This window comes from Phocoena phocoena, chromosome X (assembly GCF_963924675.1).
Source record: "Phocoena phocoena chromosome X, mPhoPho1.1, whole genome shotgun sequence".
NCBI classification, from domain to species: Eukaryota; Metazoa; Chordata; class Mammalia; order Artiodactyla; family Phocoenidae; genus Phocoena; species Phocoena phocoena.
Window position 1 is genome coordinate 83,423,693 of NC_089240.1, and position 20,231 is coordinate 83,443,923.

Below are 20,231 nucleotides of genomic sequence, written 5' to 3' on the forward strand. Positions count from 1 at the left end.
ATGAACTGCTGCCAATTTCATCTGTACAGTGTTTGGTGTCATGTGTTCAGCTGTCTTACACTGTTTAGGGTAGGGGATCCCTCCTTCACTAATGGAGTGAATAAGAGATGGTTATAACAGTTTTCTAAGATTTTCTATATACAAGATAATGTCAACTGACAATAGAGTTTTACTTCTATTCTAATCTGGATACCTTTTGTTTTATTTCCTTGCTTCATTACTCTGCTTGGAACCTCCAATACAAAGTGGAATAGAAGCAATGAGAGTGGATACCTTTGTCTTGTACCTAATCTTAAAGAAAATAATTCAACATTTCGCCATTAAGTATAAAGTTAGTTGTGGGTTTCGTAGATACCTTTTATCAGGCTGAGGAAATCCCCTTGTACTCTTAATTTGTTAAGTGTTTTTATCACGAAATGGGATTGGATTTTGTCAGTGCTTCGTTTTGCATTTACAGTAAGTCCCCTACATACAAATTAGTTCCATTCCGAGAGCACGTTAATAAGTCCAATTTGTTCGTAACTCCAACAAAATTAGCCTAGGTACCCAACTAACACAATCGGCTATATAGTACTTTACTGTAATAGGTTTAGAAAACTTTTCATACAAATAATACATAAAAACAAGCAAACACAAAAAATAAAGAAAACATTTTTAATCTTACAGTTCAGTATGTTGAAAAGTATTGTACAGTAGTACAGTATAACAGCTGGCATTCAGGGGCTGGCATTGAGAGAACAGGCAAAAAGAGTTACTGACTGGAGGAGGGAGAGGAAGTAGGAGATGGTAGAACTGAAAAATCATCAGCAATATGAGACGGAGGGGAAGCTGCAATTTCACTGATGCCTGACGTTGATGGCATAGGTTCTGGTTCCTTGCTGGATTCAATTTTATCTACCCTCCTGAAAAAATGATCCAGTGATGTCTGGGTAGTAGTTCCTTTTTCCCATCATAGATGACACGGTAGCACTGGATTGCATTCTGAATGGCTGCTGCAACCTTCATGTACCGTTTTACATTCAGGTCCTGTGCCTCAATAACTAACAGTGCCTCCACAAATAAAGAAAATTCCCTTGGCATTTCCTGAATCGTGAATCTCTTCAGTTCTTCAGTTACTTCTTCTTCCTCTTGTCTCTCTTCATTCTTTCTCTGGGCCTCCAATTCCATCAGGTCTTCATTAGTATGTTCCTCGTGTTGCACAGCAAGGAGCTCAATTAAGTCATCCTCTTGCAGATCTACCTCCAGCTTCTTGCTGAGGGTCACTAAGTTGCTGAAGACCTCTTTGGACTCCTCATCCACCTTCTCAAATCCACAAAAATTGTGAACAAACTGCAGGCAAAGTTTCTTCCAAATCTCCTTCGTGGTGATGGCCGTAACCTCATGCCAAGAAAAGTCAATGTTTTTTATGGCCTTGTAGATGTTATAGTCCTTCTAAAATTGTTGCAAGGTTGTTCCTGATTCGTCACTCACCTTTACTGCCTGACAAAAAGTGTGACGTAAATAATATTTCTTGAAAGTCGCTATGTTATAGCAACTATATTATATCCCTTGTCCATAGGTTGGATGAGCGATGTAGTATTCAGTGGCAGATGCATTACCTTGACCTTGGGATGAAAGTCGTCCATGATTGGGGGGTGACCCAGAGCATTGTCAAGCAGCAAAAGAATGTTGAATGGAATGTACTTCTACAAGCAATATGTCTCTACATCCAGGAAAAAAGTGATGGAAAAAACAGTACTGGAAAATGACCCGTGTAATCCAGGCTTTGGGGTTACTCTTCCACACAACAGGAAGAGAGCCTTTGGCTATGTATTTAAGGGCTCTTGGGTGCTCTGAATGATAAACTAAGGGAGGCTTCAGCTTCATATCACCGGAAGCATTGTCACCAAACCACAGAGTTAGCCTATGCTTTGCTGCTTTATAGCCTGGTATCAACTTTTCCTCCTTACTGATGTAACTTCGGTCTGGCATCCTCTTCCAGTACAGTCCTGTCTCATCCACATTAAAAACCTGTTCAGGTAAATATGTGCCTTCATCAATAATTTCTCAAAATGTTTCAGGAAATTCCTAGGAAGCTACCATATCTGCACTCACTATACCACTACTTACTTTTACCGTGTGAAGGTTGGCTCTAGCCTTGACCCGATGAAACCAGCCATGACTGGCATTAAAAGATGTGCCCTCTGATTCTTCACTGTGTTTTGCCTTCAAGTCTTCATAAAGGCTTTTAGTTTTCTTTTGAATCAGCATTAAGCTGAGTGGGACTCAGCACTGATGCTGAGCCTGCATCCACACATTGAGAAGTTTCTCCACCTCCTTCAACACTTCTGCATGCTTCTTCGATATTATTGTCAACATCATTGGCACAGCAGACTTCATATGTTCCATGATCTTGTCCTTGTTCTTTAGCATCGTGCCAATGGTTGAACGATTCACATTATAAGAATGAGGACATCTACCATCTTTTTGCCTCACTCTAGTCTCTCAATTATTTTCACTATTGTTTCCATTGTTATCACTTGGCACTTCATAGCAGTACCAGCTATATCACTGCTGATTTTATGTTTGCTTCCGGATACCCTGGGCTTGAAATAAAAATACTGTACTACTGCACTCTGTACAGAACTGCACAGTAAAGTACACAAAAGCATAACCACTTGTAGAGGATGCATGTCTGTGACAATGTACGCCAGAAATGTGATTTAATTTATGTGTTTGGATATGAAAACACATGTTCACATCTTTGAAAGCTTACAACTTGAATGTTAGTATGTAGGGGAACTACTGTATCTAAATAATTGTGCTTTAGCTTTCCTTTTAAGCTATTAATACGATGTATATTATTCATTGATTTTACCTGTTAAATGTTGGGTTCTGGCATAAATCCTATTTAGTTATGGTTTATGATCCTTTTTATATGTTGCTAGATTTGGATTGCCAATATTTTGTTGAAGATTTTTGTGCCTATGTTCATAAGAAATACTGTTCCATACTTTATTTTCTTGTCATATCTTTATCTGATTAAGATATCAGAGTAGTATTTGTCTTGTAGAAAGATTTGTGAATGATTTCATGCTCTGTAGTTTTTTGGAAGTGTTTGTGAGAAATTGTTGTTAATTATTCTTTAAATATATCTGTAACACTATAAATATTTTTAAAAATCTGTACAACCATCTAAGCCTGCCCTTTTCTTTGTAATTTTAAAATTACTAGATCAAATTTTTATTTGTTATAAATATATTTAGATTTTATTTTTCTTCTTGAATAAGTTTCTATAGTTTGTATATACTAGCAGTTTTTTCATTACATCTAAGTCATTCACATAAAGTGTTCCTGGTATTTTTGTATAATCACTTTATTTCTGTAAAGTCAATAGTGATCTCCCGTCTTTCATTCCTGGCCTTAGAAAATTGATTTTTTTCTTCTTTTTCCTTGACCAGTCAAATTTGTTGATCTTTTCAAAGAACCATTTTTTGATTTCAATGATTTTCTGTAGTGTTTTCTTTTTCCATTTATTTCTACCCATTCTTATTTCTTTCTTTCTGCTTGTTTTAATTTAGTCTTCTTATTTTAGGCTCTTATGGTGGCAGGTTATGTTATTGGTATGAGAGATTGTTTTTGAGAACATTCTTTTGTAATATAAGCCTTTGAATCTATACATTTTCCTCTAAATACTGCTTTAGCTTCACCCATATTTTGGTATGTTGGGTTTTAATTTTTGTTCACCTCAATGATTATTTTCTACTTTCTTTTATTATGTCCTCTTTGACTTATTGGTTGTTTAGGAGAATGTTATGCAATTTTTACATCTTTGTGGATGTTCCAAATTTACTTCTGTGATCATTCTTTAATTTTGTTACATCATGTTCAAAGAACATACTTTGTATAATTTCAAACCTTCAAATGTTTGAGGCTTTTTTTATGGTCTACTATGTGGTCTACCTTAGAGAATATTCTATGTGCTCTTGAGAAAAATATATTGTCTGCCATTGTTGGATGGAGTGTTTGTAGAGGTGTTTGTTAGATTTACTAATCTAGTTGGTTTATGCTCTTGTTAATGTTTTAATTCCCCTTGTTGATCTGCCTACGTCATTTATCCATTACTTAAAGTGATTTATTGACATCAAAAACTATTATTACTGAATTATTTCTTCTTTCAACTTTGTCACTTATCACTTCATGTATTTTGAGGGTTAGGTGCATATATATTTATAATTGTTATGACTTCCTGATAGATTGATACTCTTATCAATACAAAACAGTATTTCTTGTCTCCAGTAAAAATTTTGTCTTAAAGCCTATTTCATTTTATATTAATATAGCCACTCCAATTTTCTTTTGGTTGCTGTTGCATCAGTATTTTCTTCTTCCTTCTACTTTTAACCTATCTGTATCTTTTAAGCTAAAGTGTGTCTTCTGTACCAGTATATAGTTGAATCTTAATTTTTTAATTCAGTCAGATCTCTGCATTTTGATTGGATTGTTTAAAACACATTTAACGATATTATTGACATAGTTGGATAAACATCTGCCAATTTATTTTTCTTTATTATATGTTTCATGGGTTTTTCTCCTCTTTTCCTTATTTACAGACTTATTTTGCAACAAGTGAATATGCTTTATTGTGATACTTTAATTTGTTTAATTTTTTATAAGCCATAGTTGGGAGATTGTTTTTTAGTGGTTGCTCTAGGATTTACAATATACATCTTAACTTATCAAAATATATTTCCAATTTATACTGATATTCCATTGAAATATAAGTCTTTACTCTTAGTTACTCTATTCTCTCCTCAACTCTTGATTTATGCTATTATTGTAATACATATTATGTCAATATATTTTATGAACCCAACAATACATTTTTATAATTATCACTTTATATAATTTTGTCTTTTAAATAACCTGAGATGAGAAAGCAGGGCAAGTACATATTTATAGAGTTTTCTATTTTAACCTTCCTATTTACCATTTCTCTTAATTTCTTCCTGTGCATGTGATTTATTATCTGGTCACATTATATTACAACACTACAGCTTTGTTCCCAGCCCACATTTTTGTGCCATTATATTCAAATACATTACATTTATATGTGTTATAGATCTGACAATACAATTATATACACAGAATGTTCTCTGAAATATTTTAAAATGAGTAAGAGAAAAAAAGGTCAAATCATGCAATTATACTGTCTTTTATTATTACCCACATGAGTACATGTACTGGTAAGCTGGACTTGAAATGCACTCTGATGTCATTTGATTCAGCCTGAATAACTTCTTTTAGTATTTCTTCTAATGTGGGTCTGCTTGCAATATGTCTTCAGTTTTTGTTTATCTGGGAATGTCTTTATTTCACTTTCATATGAAAATTAGTTTTGGTGGATATAAGATTCTTAGCTGACAAGATTTTTTCCTTGCCACTTTGAATATGTCATTTAACTGCATTCTGAACTCCATCATTTCTAATGATATGTCAGCTACCAATTTTATTAGAGTTCCCATGTTCTTGATGAATTGTTTTTCTCTTGCTGATTTCAAGAATTTTTATTTGTCTTTGTCTTTCAATATTTAACTTTGTTTTATATGGTTGTGGATCTCAATGTTTATCTTACTTGCACATTTTTGGTTTCTTGGATGTATACATTAATGTTTTTCATGAAATGTGAGAAGTTTTAAGTCATTATTCTTTCAAATATATGTTCTGATTCTTTCTGTCTCTCCTCTCCTCTCCTGGCATTCCCTTTATATATATATATATATATATATATATATATATATATATATATATATATATATATATATATATATATTTGTACACTTAAAGGTTCTCCACATTTCTCTTGGGTGCTGTTCATTTTACTTCATTTTTTTCTCTCTTCTTCAGACAGCATAGATTCCATTTTTTTTTTTTTTTTTTTTTGCGGTACGTGGGCCTCTCACTGTTGTGGCCTCTCCCGTCGTGGAGCACAGGCTCTGGACGTGCAGGCTCAGCGGCCATGGCTCACGGGCCCAGCCGCTCCGCGGCATGTGGGATCCTCCCGGACCGGGGCACGAACCCGTGTCCCCTGCATCGGCAGGCAGACTCTCAACCACTGCGCCACCAGGGAAGCCCCAGATTCCATTATTGTGTATTCAAGCTAGCAGATTCTTCTGCCATGTCAAATCTAGTGTTGATCTCTCTACTGAAATTTCTATATTGACTATCACACTTTTTAACTGCAGAATTCCTATTTTACTCCTTTATATAATTTCTGTAACTTTATTGGTACTCTCTATTTTAATGAGATATTATCATCATATTTTCCTTTAATTCTTTCATCTTTGATTATATCTTTTCTAGTTGCTTTGACATATTTTTCTGTTTAGTTCAACTTCCTGGTCCCCCAAAGATGATTCTACTGCCTGCTGTTTTTCCTGTGCATGGGTCAGACCTTCCTGTTTCTTTGCATGTCTCATGATATTTCTTTGAAAACTAGAAATTTTAGAAAATATAATGTAGCCTCTCTGGATACTAATATCCTGTATTGCTCATTCAAACTTGGTTTTGTTATCCTTTACTTGTTTATGTAATGACTGAACTGGACTAGTTCAGTAAAATCTATTTCTCTTACAGGGCGCAGTCTCTGATGTTGCTCCACAGAGGCCACAGCCTTGTGTATTTTCACAATCTCTCTGAACACCAGGAATGGCTTTCATTTTAGATAACCTTTTTTGACTTTTTTTTCTCTGACCGCCTGATTAAACTTCTGATCTATCTGCAATATTGGTATCATACCCATCTGTTAGATTTATATAATTGATTGCTCTATGGTTTTTGTCCTCTTAAATTTATATATTGGGCATAAATTTTCCATAGCTTTATTCAACTGAAGTTGAGCTTTTGACTTGCTCTGAACCTACCCTAGATAGAAAATCTGAGTGGTTTAGCTGGAGCTGGAGGAGATAGAATGGGGAACTCACTCTTCATGGTGGACCCACCCAGGTCTTCTCTATGTAGTAGGATCTGTATGTGTGTGTGTTGGGGGGGAGGGGGTGAACTAGTGCTGTCATTGCCCTTTATGGATCCTCTGCAGTATAAAGCCAGGAAGAATGGGATCTGACAACGCTCAGCAGCTTCTGACTCTACCAAGTATATGTCTTCCAACTCAGGAAGCTGAGAGTATGAAAGCTGATTTCAGCTGGTAAGTCCCTTGAAGCAGCTTTCCCACAACATATAGCTATGCAGGAAAAGAGGGACTTTGGTCTTCAACAGCTACCCCTGTATCTTCATTACATAGTGGGCATTGGAAATGGGGGGCTGGTACTACCTGGCTGCTACTACTTGCTCAATATAGGCCATCTGCAGCATAAAGCCACAGAAAATGTTGATGTTTGCCAGCTAACAAAACCACCTAGAATAACTCTGAATGGCTCCCTGGCTTCTCAGCATGGCTTATAAAAGGCATTTTGTCTATAGGTTCTGGAGGTATAGATGATGAGGGCTGTGGCAGCTGCTTCAAGTGCAATGATATATCATTGTAAACTCGCTCTTCTAGTAAAAAGGAATCATACAAGGATTAACTTGGGGGACTTTGCATAAATGTTTTATAATTTTAAAATGAGCTGGCACCCTCACGTGTGTTTTTTAACTCCCTTAGTAAAATGGCAATTTTATTATTATTATTATTTAACATCTTTATTGGACTATAATTGCTTTACAATGGTGTGTTAGTTTCTGCTTTATAACAAAGTGAATCAACTAGACATATACATATATCACCATATTCCCTCCCTCCTGCATCTCCCTCTCACCCTCCCTATCCCACTGCTCTAGGTGGTCACAAAGCACCAAGCTGATCTCCCTGTGCTATGTGGCTGCTTTCCACTAGCTATCTATTTTACATTTGGTAATGTATATATATCCATGCCACTCTCTCACTTCATCCCAGCTTACCTTCCCCCCTCCCCTTGTCCTCAAGTCCATTACTTACGCCTGTGTCTTTATTCCTGTCCTGTCTCTAGGTTCTTCAGAACCACTTTTTAAAAACAATTCCATATATATGTGTTAGCATACAGTATTTGTTTTTCTCTTTCTGACTTACTTCACTCTGTATGACAGACTCTTCGTCCATCCACCTCACTACAAATAACTCAGTTTCATTTCTTTTCATGGCTAAGTAATATTCCATTGTATATATGTGTCACATCTTCTTTATCCATTCATCTGTCGATGGACACTTATGTTGCTTCCATGTCCTGACTATTGTAAATAGAGTTGCAATTAACATTGTGGTACATGACTCTTTTTAAATTATGGTTTTGTCAGGATATATGCCCAGTAGTGGGATTGCTGGGTCATATGGTAGTTCTAATTTTAGTTTTTTAAGGAACCTCCATACTGTTCTCCATGGTGGCTGTATCAATTTACATTCCCACCAACAGTGCAAAAGGTTTCCCTTTTCTTCACACCTCCTCCAGCATTTACTGTTTGTAGATATTTTGATGATGGCCATTCTGACCAGTGTGAGGTGATACCTCATTGTAATTTTGATCTGCATTTCCCTAATATGTAGCAAATTTAGGCATCTTTTCTTGTGTTTGTTGGCCATCTGTATGTTTTTTTTAGAGAAATATATACTTAGGTCTTCCACCCATTTTTGGACTGGGTTGCTTGTTTTTTTGATATTGAGTTGCATGAGCTGCTTGTATAAATTGGAGATTAATCCCTTGTCAGTTGCTTCATTTGCAAATATTTCCTCCCATTCTGAGGGTTGTCTTTTCATCTTGTTTATGGTTTCCTTTGCTGTGCAAATCATTTAAATTTCATTAGGTCTCATTTGTTTATTTTTGTTTTTATTTTCATTAATCTAGGTTGTGGATTGAAAAAGATCATGCTGTGATTTATCTCAGATAATGTTCTGCCTATATTTTACTCTAAGAATTTTATAGTATCTGGTCTTATATTTAGGTCTTTAATCCATTTTGAGTTTATTTTTGTGTATGGTGTTAGGGAGAGTTCTAGTTTCATTCTTTTACATGTAGCTGCCCAGTTTTCTCAGCACCACTTAATAAAGAGATTCTCTTTTCTCCATTGTATATTCTTGCCTTCTTTGTCATAACTTAGGTGACCATATGTGTGTGGGTATATCTCTGGACTTTTTATCCTGTTCAATTGATCTATATTTCTGTTTTTGTGCCAAGAGGAAATCAAAAAATACCTAGAGACAAATGGCAATGAAAACATGACAATTCAAAACCTATGGGATGCAGCAAAAGCAGTTCTAAGACAGAAGTTTATAGCAATAAAATCCTACCTCAGGAAACAAGAAAAATCTCATATAAAATACCTATCCTTACACCTAAAGCAACTAGAAAAATAAGAACAAGCAAAACACAAAGTTAACAGAAGGAAAGAAATCATAATGGTCAGAGCATAAATAAATGAAATAGATGTGAAGAAAATAAGAGCAAAGATCAATGAAACTAAAAGCTGGTTATTTGAGAAGATAAACAGAGTTTATAAACCTTTAGCCAGACTCATCAAGAAAAAAAAGGAGAGGATTCAAATCAATAAAATTAGAAATGAAAAAGAAGTTATAATGGACACCACAGAAATACAAAAGATCATAAGAGATTACTACAGGCAAGTATACACTAATAAAATGGACAACCTAGAAGAAATGGATGAAGTCTTAGAAAAACTGAACCAGTAAGAAATAGAAAATATGAACAGACCAATCTCAAGTACTGAAATTGAAACTGTGATTAAAATTTTCCAACAAAATAGTCCAGGGCCAGATGGATTCACAGATGAATACTTTCAAACATTAATACAAGAGTTAACTCCTACCCTTCTGAAACTTCCAAAAAATTGCAAATGAAGGAACACTCACAAGATCATTATATGAGGCCACAATCACTCTAATACCAAAACCAGACAAAGATATCACAGAAAAAACAAAATTATAGGCCAATGGCACTAATGAACATTGATACAAAAATCTCAAAAAAATACCCATAAACCAAATTCAACAACACATTTAAAGGATTATGAAACATGATCAAGTGGGATTTATCCCAGGGATGCAAGGATTTTTCAATATATGTCAGTCAATCAATGTGATACACTACATTAACAAATTGAGAAATAAAAAGCATATGATCATCTGAATAGATGCAGAAAAACCTTTTGACAAAGTTCAACACACATATATGATAAAAACTTTCCAGAAAGTGGGCCCAGAAGGAACATACCTCAACATAATAAAGGCCATATATGACAATCCTACAGCTAACATCATACTCAATGGTGAAAAGATGAAAGCATTTCCTCTAAGGTCAGGAAGAAGAGAAGGATGTCTACTCTCACCACTTTTATTAAACATAGTTTTGGAAGTCTTAGCCACGAATATAAGGGAAGAAAAAGAAATAAAATAATGCAAATTGGAAAAGAAATAAAACTGTCACTGTTTGCAGATGACATGATACTATACATAGAGAATCCTAAAAATGCTACCAGAAAACTACTAGTGCCCATCAGTGAATTTGGTAAAGTTGCAGGTTACAAAACTGATACACAGAAATCTGTTGAATTTATGTACACTAACAATGGAAATCAGAAAGAGAAATTCAAGAAACAATCCCATTTACTACCACATCAAGAATAAAATACTTAGGTAGCTAAGGAGGCAAAAACCTATGCTTAGGAAACTATAAGATACTGATGAAAAAAAAAAAAAGGTGCCACAAACAGATGGAGAGATTTACCATGTTCTTGGATTAGAAGAATCAATATTGTGAAAATGACTATGCTACCCAAAGCAATCAACTGATTCAATGCAATCCCTATCAAATTACCAATGGCATTTTCCACAGAATTAGAACAAAAACATCTACATTTTGCATAGAAGCACAAAAGACCATGTATAGCAAAAGCTATCTTGAGAAAGAAGACCAGAGCTAGAGGAATCAGGCTTCCCTACTTCAGAGTATACTACAAAGCTACAGTAATCAAAACAGTATGGTATGGGCACAAAGGCCATACATACTTTAAAAATATGTTTGTTTCTTCTTTTACCTACTAACTAGTGTGGCTAGCTCAGCTAGCTTTATTAAAATACAAATGACAGAACAGAGAAGAGTAGGCATAGCCATTCATTTGTACAATCAGAAGATGCTTTCTTCATAAAAGAAAAAAAAAAGAAAGGAACCAAGAAGAGATTCTCAAATTCATGAGACTGTGGAAGTTTTCACCAATGAAAGGAAAACCTTTTATAAACTGGGACTCAGAGTAGTTCTTTATTTTAAGGTGCTGATGAAATTATATGCTAAGCAGATTAAGTGGAGACCATACAAAAATTTTAAGTAATAAGTTTTCAATGTCAAATAATTTCCCACATGTTAATTTTCTAACTCCAAGTTCTCCAACATATCCAATTCTTAGCGTGATAAAATAGGTCTTTCCTCCCAGCTACTTATTCTTACAGCTAAAAAAACCCTCAGATGTAACTTAATAACTAATCATAAGAAAATTCTAACAGGTAGAAAGAAAATGTTGGACTACCTAGGGAGCTCAGGACTTCAGGTACGACATGGCAGTGGCTTCTTAAGCTTTGCTTATTGGCTAACACATATCCTGAAAATGTTATTGCAATAGCCTCTGACTCAAAACACTAACTGGTGACACAAAAGAAGCTTCAAGAAAGCTTATTTTTCCTAATCTATAAACCTGGAAAATGGTAGTTTAATAACAGAAAATGTTTTAACAATAACTATTCTACTCCAATCAGACACCAGCAGAAAAAAAATTGCCTCCTCCCCATGATATCAATGGGGTGAATAAGGAGCTGATATGTAACCACACCACATGGAAGCATGTTGTGGCACTCCAATTTACCTGCATGATAATGTTGGTGAGTCCAGACAGGGAGCTAATTAATCCCTTGTTTGGCAGAAGCAGGTGATGCTCTGATTTCCCCATTGGATTGTGTTGGCAGGGCTGAGGAGGGAGCTATTTATTCATTCACCTCTCCTTGAAAGCAGGACACTCTTTGATTCCTTTTCTGGGGTAGTATGAATGAAGATGTGTAGGAGCTGATCTTTCATCTCTCACCTAATGGAAGCAAGTGGTGCTAGATTTTCCTGCTGGAGTAGTGGCAAATAGAGTCCAACGTCAATCTGAGCATCCACTCTCACTTGTCAGCAGAGAGTTAACAAGGCAGTCTGAGGCAAAGCTAGTATCTAATCTGCTTCATCCTCACCCCAGAGCCAGTGGATCTCATTGAGGGGCTGTGCCTATACCCCCGCCTGGCATTACTATGAGACTCAATATGGTGGCGTGAAATGGAGCTAGGTACCACTCCACTATCTTCCTGGAGTCAGCAGGGCCCCAGGGGGAATTAACCGGCCACAACCTTCTAGAAACAGGACACTGAAAGAGGAGATGTGAAGCAAAGTTTAGTGGCACTCTATCTCCTACCAGTGTCAGCAGGGCCAATGGAGAGCTGAGCCTCTAGCAACATTCAATATCAGTTGCACAGTACAAGGTGATCCAAAATCAGGATCACCTTGAAGTGAAAAAGAAGGTTGACTGACTTGGGTCCTCTGTGGTTGTATAACAACACTGCATTGTATTCCCTGTGTTTTAGTTTTTTAATCTCTCATACATGCTGCAGTGGACAACAGAGCATCCTGAAACTGTCAACCACAATAGATAGAGAGACAAACACAACAAAAACTAGGAAATGAAAAAAAAAATCTTGATAGTGTTAGACAAGTCACTGGAAAGGGAAAACCCAGTAGAGACTTGGGAGGCAGATTCATAACCAATGGCAGCAGTGGTTAATACGCATCCAGCAATATCAGTAGCAAAACACAGTAAGGCTATCCAATTTCCACCTAGCAGTGGTCAGCAGAAGTAGCACAATCTGCCATTAAAGCATCATTAGTAGACTGTACAAGGGCAAGCCAATCACTGCCTCACATCAGCCAGCAGGAGTAGGCCTACCTGCGTGCATCAGAATCCCCAGCAGACCTTAGGTGGATAAAGCCATTTCCTGCCTCAAAACTTCTGGTAGCGGTGAGTATGATCTGCATGCAGCAGTGACAATAGTAGAAACAATGAAGTGTCGGGTCACCCCTTCTCCACTCTCACTGACAACCACAGAAGTATTTGAAGAAATAATGTCTGGAAACATCCTAAACTTGGTGAGAGATACAATATGTTCACAGCATCATCACTGGTAGAGCCTGTGGATCAATCCATTTTCCGTCCTACAAACACAGAGAGTGGCAGGTCTCATCTACCTATAGTGGAGCATCAGGAATGTCCAGGAGAGCTGCTAAAATATATATGCTAAAGCTTGAAAGGGTGACTGTTTGGTAAAATAGATAATTTAAATAGAATGAAGTCTCCTAACATAACATCCAAAACTGTATCCAGGTATAATAAAAAATCACTAGTCATATAAGAAAAATGATAATCACAACTTAAATGAGAAAATAAAATGGACAGAAAACTATTAGATACATCAAATATTGATATTATCTGACTGTAATTTTAGAGCAGCTATCATAAAATTATGTCAGTAAGTAATTATGATTTCCTTTGAAATGAATAAATGTAGAGATCCTCAGAAAAGAAATATGTTATGAAAAGATCCCAATAGGAATTAAGAATTGAAGAATAAAAAAACACAAAATAAAAAGTTATTGGAAAGGCTCAGTAGTAGGTATGACAGAAGTTAAAATCAGTTAAACTGATGACAGTGGAAGAGAATTTCCATAATATTAAAAATAAAAGTAAATAGACTGAAAAATAAAACTGAGCAGAGACTCAGGAACCTGTGAGATAATAATCCAAGATTTAATATTTATATCATTTAAGCACTAGAAGTAGAAAAGAGAGTGATTGTGACTGAAGAAGTATTTGAAGAAACAATAGCTGAATACACCCAAAATTTGATAAAAGGTATAAACCTCTAGGTTCAAAAAGCCAAGTAAATATCAAACAAGATAAACACAAATGAATCCATGCCAAGACATGTCATAATTAAAGTTCTGAAAATTAAATAGAAAGAAAATAAAACCTCAAAAGCAACCAGAGGAAAATGACTCATTACCAATAGGGAGATATTAATTTAAATGACAGTGGCAGAACATTTTCTCAAATACTGATAGAAAAAAACACTTACTGAGAATTATATAATCAACGAAACAATTCCTCAGGAATAAAGGGTATGAAGAGATATTTTTAGACAAAAGAAAGCTAACATAATTTGTCCCTAGTAAATCTTACTTTGACTAATGGCTAAAGAAAGCTTTTCAAACAAAAGAAATGATAAGAAGGATTGGAAATTGAAAGAAGAAAGGAGAAAAACAGAATGGGTAAACGTAGAAGTAAATAGATTTTTCTTCTTCCAATGAAATTCTTAAATCATATATGATTGTCAAAGAAAAAATTATAGCATGCATTGTGGTGTTTGATGTATGTAGAGAAAATAGCAGAGACAATTATATTTAATAATTGGGGAGGGTAAAGGGACTCAAATGGAAGCAGTTTCAATACTTCACTTAAAGAGGTAAACCACTGAGTATCAGCAGTTTGTGATAAGCTACATATGTATATTGGAAAACCTAGAGAAACCAAAAGAAAATTAAACCAAATGATTTACTCAAAACAAATACATTTTTAAAAAAAAATGAAACCCTAAAAAATCAAGTAATTTACAAGAAGCCAAGAAAAGAGAAAAAGAGAATAGAGAAATGCATAGAGTGCAAATAATAAAATGGCACACTTAGGTACAAACATATAATTACTATTTTTTTTTTAATTTAACATCTTTATTGGGGGATAATTCAACTACAATTGTGTGTTAGTTTCTGCTTTAAAACAAAGTGAATCAGTGATACATATATATAAACCCTATATCTCTTCCCTCTTGCATCTCTCTCTCTATCCCACCCCTCTAGGTGGTCACAAAGCACCGAGCTGATCTCCCTGTTCTATGCGGCTGCTTCCCACCAGCTACTGATTTTACATATGGTAGTGTATATATGTCCATGCCACTCTCTCTCTTTGTCCCAGCTAAACGTTCCCCCTACTCGTGTCCTCAAGTCCATTCTCTAGTAGGTCTGTGTTTTTATTCCTGGCGTACCACTAGATTCTTCATAACAGTTTTTTCATTTTAGATGCCATATATATGTGTTAGAATACCATATCTGTTTTTCTCTTTCTGAGTTACTTCACTCTGTATGACAGAATCAAGGTCCATCCACCTCACTACAAATAACTCAATTTCGTTTCTTTTTATGGCTGAGTAATAATCTATTTTATAATTGTGCCACATCTTCTTCATCCATTCATACATCGATGGACAGTTAGGTTGCTTCCACGTCCAGGCTATTGTAAATAGAGATGCAATGAATATCGTGGTACATGACTCTTTTTGAACTATGATTTTCCAAGGGTATATGTCCAGTACTGGGATTGCTGGGTTGTATGGTAGTTCTATTTGTAGTTTTTTAAGGAACTTCCATACTGTTCTCCATAGTGGCTGTACCAATTTACATACCCCCCAACAGTGCAAGAGGTTTCCCTTTTCTCGACACCCTCTCCAGCATTTATTGTTTGTAGATTGTTTGATGATGGCCATTCTGACTGGTGTGATGTGATACCTCATTGTAGTTTTGATTTGCATTTCCCGAATTGTTAGTGATGTTGAGCATCATTTCAGGTGTTTACTGACATTCTGTATATCTTTGTTGGACAAATGTCTATTTAGGTCTTCTGCCCATTTTTCATTGGGTTCTTTGTTTTTCTGATATTGAGCTGCATGAGCTGCTTGTAAATTTTGGAGATTAACCTTTGTCAGTTGCTTCATTTGAAAATATTTTTTCCCATTCTAAGGGTTGCCTTTTCTTCTTGTTTATGGTTTCCTTTGCTGTGCCAAAGGTTTTAAGTTTCATTAGGTCCCATTTGTTTATTTTTGTTTTTATTTCCATTTCTCTAGGAGGTGGGTCAAAAAGAATCTTGCTGTGATTTATGGCATAGAGTGTTCTGCCTATATTTTCCTCTAAGAGTTTTATAGTGTCTGGCCTTATATTTAGGTCTTTAATCCATTTTGAGTTTATTTTTGTGTATGGTGTTAGGGAGTGTTGTAATTTCATTATTTTACATGTAGCTGTCCAGTTTTTCCAGCACCAATTATTGAAGAGGCTGTCTTTTCTCCATTGTATATTTTTGCCTCCTTTATCAAAGATAAGGTGACCATATGTGCGTGGGTTTATCTCTGGGCTTTCTATCCTGTTCCATTGATCTATATTTCTGTTTTGGTGCCATTACCATACTGGTTAGATTACTGTAGCTTTGAAGTATAGTCTGAAGTCAGGGAGTCTGATTCCTCAAGCTCCACCTTTCTTTCTCAAGATTGCTTTGGCTATTTGGTGTCTTTTGTGTTTCCATATAAATTGTGAATTTTTTTCTTCTAGTTCCATGAAAAATGCCATTGGTAGTTTGATAGCGATTGCATTGAATCTGTAGATTGCTTTGGGTAGTATAGCAATTTTCACAATGATGATTCTTCCAATCCAAAAACATGTTATATCACTCCATCTGTTTTTATCAACCTTAATTTCTTTCTCCAGTGCCTTATAGTCTTCTGCAAACAGATCTTTTGTGTCTTTAGCTAGGTTTATTCCTAGGTATATTTTTATTTGTGTTACAATGGTAAATGAGAGTGTCTCCTTGATTTCTCCTTCATATTTTTCATTATTAGTGTATAGGAATGCAAGAGATTTCTTTGCATTCATTTTGTATCCTGCTACTTTACTGAATTCATTGATTAGCTCTAGTAGTTTTCCATTAGCATCTTTAGTATTCTCTATATACAGTATCATGTCATCTGCAGTGACACTTTTACTTCTTCTTTTCTGATTTGGATTCATTTTATTATCTTTTTCTTCTCTGATTGCAGTGGTTAAAACTTCCAAACCTATTTTGAATAATAGTGGTGAGAGTGGACAACCTTGTCTTGTTCCTGATCTAGTGGAAATGGTTTCAGTTTTTCACCATTGAGAATGGTGTTGGCTGTGGGTTTGTCATATATGGCCTTTATTATGCTGAGGAAAGTTCCCTCTATGCCTACTTTCAAGAGGGTCCTTATCATAAATCCGTGTTGAATTTTGTCAAAAGGTTTTTCTACATCATTGAGATGATCATATGATTTTTATACTTTAATTTGTTCATATGGTGTTTCACATTGATTGATTTGCGAATATTGAAGAATCTTGCATTCCTGGGGTAAACCCCACTTGATTATGATGTATGATCCTTTTAATGTGCTGTTCAATTCTATTTGCTACTATTGTGTTGAGGATATTTGATTTTATGTTCATTAGTTATATTGGCCTGTAGTTTCATTTCTTTATGACATCTTTGTCTGCTTTTGGTATCAGGGTGATGGTGGCCTTGTGGAATGAATTTGGGAGTGTTCCTCCCCCTGCTGTATTTTGGAAGAGTTTGAGAAAGATAGGTGTGAGCTCTTCCCTAAATGGCCTATAGAACTTGCCTGTGAGGCCATCTGGTCCTGGCCTTTCGTTTGTTGAAAGATTTTTAATCACAGTTTGAATTTCAGTGCTTGTGATTGGCCTGTTTATATTTTCTATTTCTTCCTGTTTCAGTCTCTGATGGCTGTGCTTTCCTAAGAATTTGTCTATTTCTTCCCGGTTGTCCAGTTTATTGGCATTTACTTCTTGTAGTAATCTCTCATGATCCTGTGTATTTCTGCAGTGTCAGTTGTTACTTCTCCTTTTTCATTTCTAATTCTATTGATTTGGGTCTTCCTTTTTCCCTTGATGAGTCTGGCTAATGGTTTATAAATATTGTTTATCTTCTCAAAAAAACCAGCTTTTAGTTTAATTTGTCTTTGCTACTGTTTCCTTCCTTCCTTTTTCATTTGTTTCTGATCTGATCTTTTTAATTTCTTTCCTTCTGCTAACTTTGGTATTTTTCTTCTCTCTCTAATTACTTTAGGTGGAAGGATAGGTTGTTTATTTGAGATGTTTCTTGTTTCTTGAGGTAGGATTGTATTGCTATAATCTTCCTTTTTTTTTTTTTTTTTTTCGTCATGCGGGCCTCTCACTGTTGTGGCCTCTTCTGTTGTGGAGCACAGGCTCCAGATGCACAGGCCCAGCAGCCATGGCTCACGGGCTCCGTCACTCTGCAGCATGTGGATCCTCCCGGACTGGGCCACGAACCCGTGTCCCCCGCATCAGCAGGCAGACTCTCAACCACTGTGCCACCAGAAAAGCCCTATAATCTTCCTTTTTAAAACTGCCTTGCTGCATCCCATAGGTTTTGGGTCATCGTGTTTTCATTGTCATTTGTTTCTAGTATTTTTTATTTCCTCTTTGATTTCTCCAGTAATCTCTTGGTTATTAAGTAGTGTTTTGTTTAGCTTCCATGTGTTTGTATTTTTTACAGAATTTTTCCTGTAATTGATATCAAGTCTCATAGTGTTGTGGTCAGAAAAGATACTTGATACAATTTCAATTTTCTTAAATTTACCAGTGCTTGATTTGTGACCCAAGATATGATCTATCCTGGAGACTGTTCTATGAGCCCTTAAAAAGAAAGTGTATTCTGTTGTTTATGGATTGAACGTTGTATAAATATCAATTAATTCCATCTTGTTTAATGCATCATTTAAAGCTTGTGTTTCCTTATTTATTTTCATTTTGAATGATCTGTCCATTGGTGAAAGTGGGGAGTTAAAGTCCCCTACTATGACTTTGTTACTATTGATTTCCCATTTTATAGCATTTGCCTTATGTATTGGGGTGTTCCTATATTGGATGCATAAATAATTACAATTGTTATTTCTTCTTCTTGGATTGATCCCTTGATCATTATGTAGTTTCCTTCTTTCTCTCTTGTAATAGTCTTTATTTTAGAGTCTATTCTCTCTGTTATGAGCATTGCTACTGCAGCTTTCTTTTGATTTCCATTTGCATGGAATATCTTTTTCCATCCCCTCAATTTCAGTCTGTATGTGCCCCTACATCTGAAGTGGGTCTCTTGTAGACAGTATATATACAGGTCTTGTTTTGGTATCCATTCAGCCAGTCTATGTCTTTTGGTTGGAGCATTTAATCCATTGACATTTAAGGTAATTATCAATATGTATGTTCCTATTAACATTTTCTTAATTGTTTTGGGTTTGTTATTGTATGTATTTTCCTTCTCTTGTGTTTCCTGCCTAGAAAATTTCCTTTAACATTTGTTGTAAAGCTCATTTGGTGGTGCTGAATTCTTTTAGCTTTTGCTTGTCTGTAAGGGTTTTAATTTCTCTGCCGAATCTGAATGAGATCCTTGCTTGGTAGAGTAATCATGGTTGTAGGTTTTTCCCTTTCATCAGTTTAAATATGTCCTGCCACTCCCTTCTGGTTTGCAGAGTTTCTGCTGAAAGATCAGCTGTTAAACTTCTGGGGATCTCTTTGTATATTATTTGTTATTTTTTCCCTTGCTGCTTTTAATATTTATCTTTTGTATTTAACTTTTGATAGTTTGATTAATATGTTTCTTGGCATGTTTCTCCTTGGCTTTATTCTGTATGGAGCTCTCTGTTCTTCCTGGACTTGATTAAATATTTCCTTTCCTATATTAGGGATGTTTTCAACTATAATCTCTTAAAATGTTTTCTCAGTCTCTATCTTTTTCTCTTCTTCTTCTGGGACCCCTATAATTCGAATATTGGCATGTTTAATGTTAGTCCACAAGTCTCTGAGACTCTCCTCAATTCTTTTCATTCCTTTTCTTTATTTTGCTCTGCAACATTATATCCTCTATTTTATGTTCCAGGTCATTTATCCATCCTTCTGCCTCAGTTATTCTGCTATTGATTCCTTTTACAGAATTTTTAATTTCATTTATTGTTTTATTCATCATTGTTTGTTTGCTGCTTAATTCTTCTAGGTCCTTGTTAAAAGGTTTCTGTATTTTCTCCACTCTATTTCCACGATTTTGGATCATCTTAACTATCATTATTCTGAATTATTTTTTAGGTAGAATGCCCATTTCCTCTTCATTTGTTTGGTCTGTTTTTCTTTTTTTCCTTGCTCCTTCAACTTCTGTGTGTTTCTCTGCCTTCTTATTTTACTTAACTTACTGTGTTTGGGGTATCCATTTGGCAGGCTGCAGGTTCATAGTTCCCATTGTTTTTGGTGTCTGTCCCCAGTGGCTAAGGTTGGCTC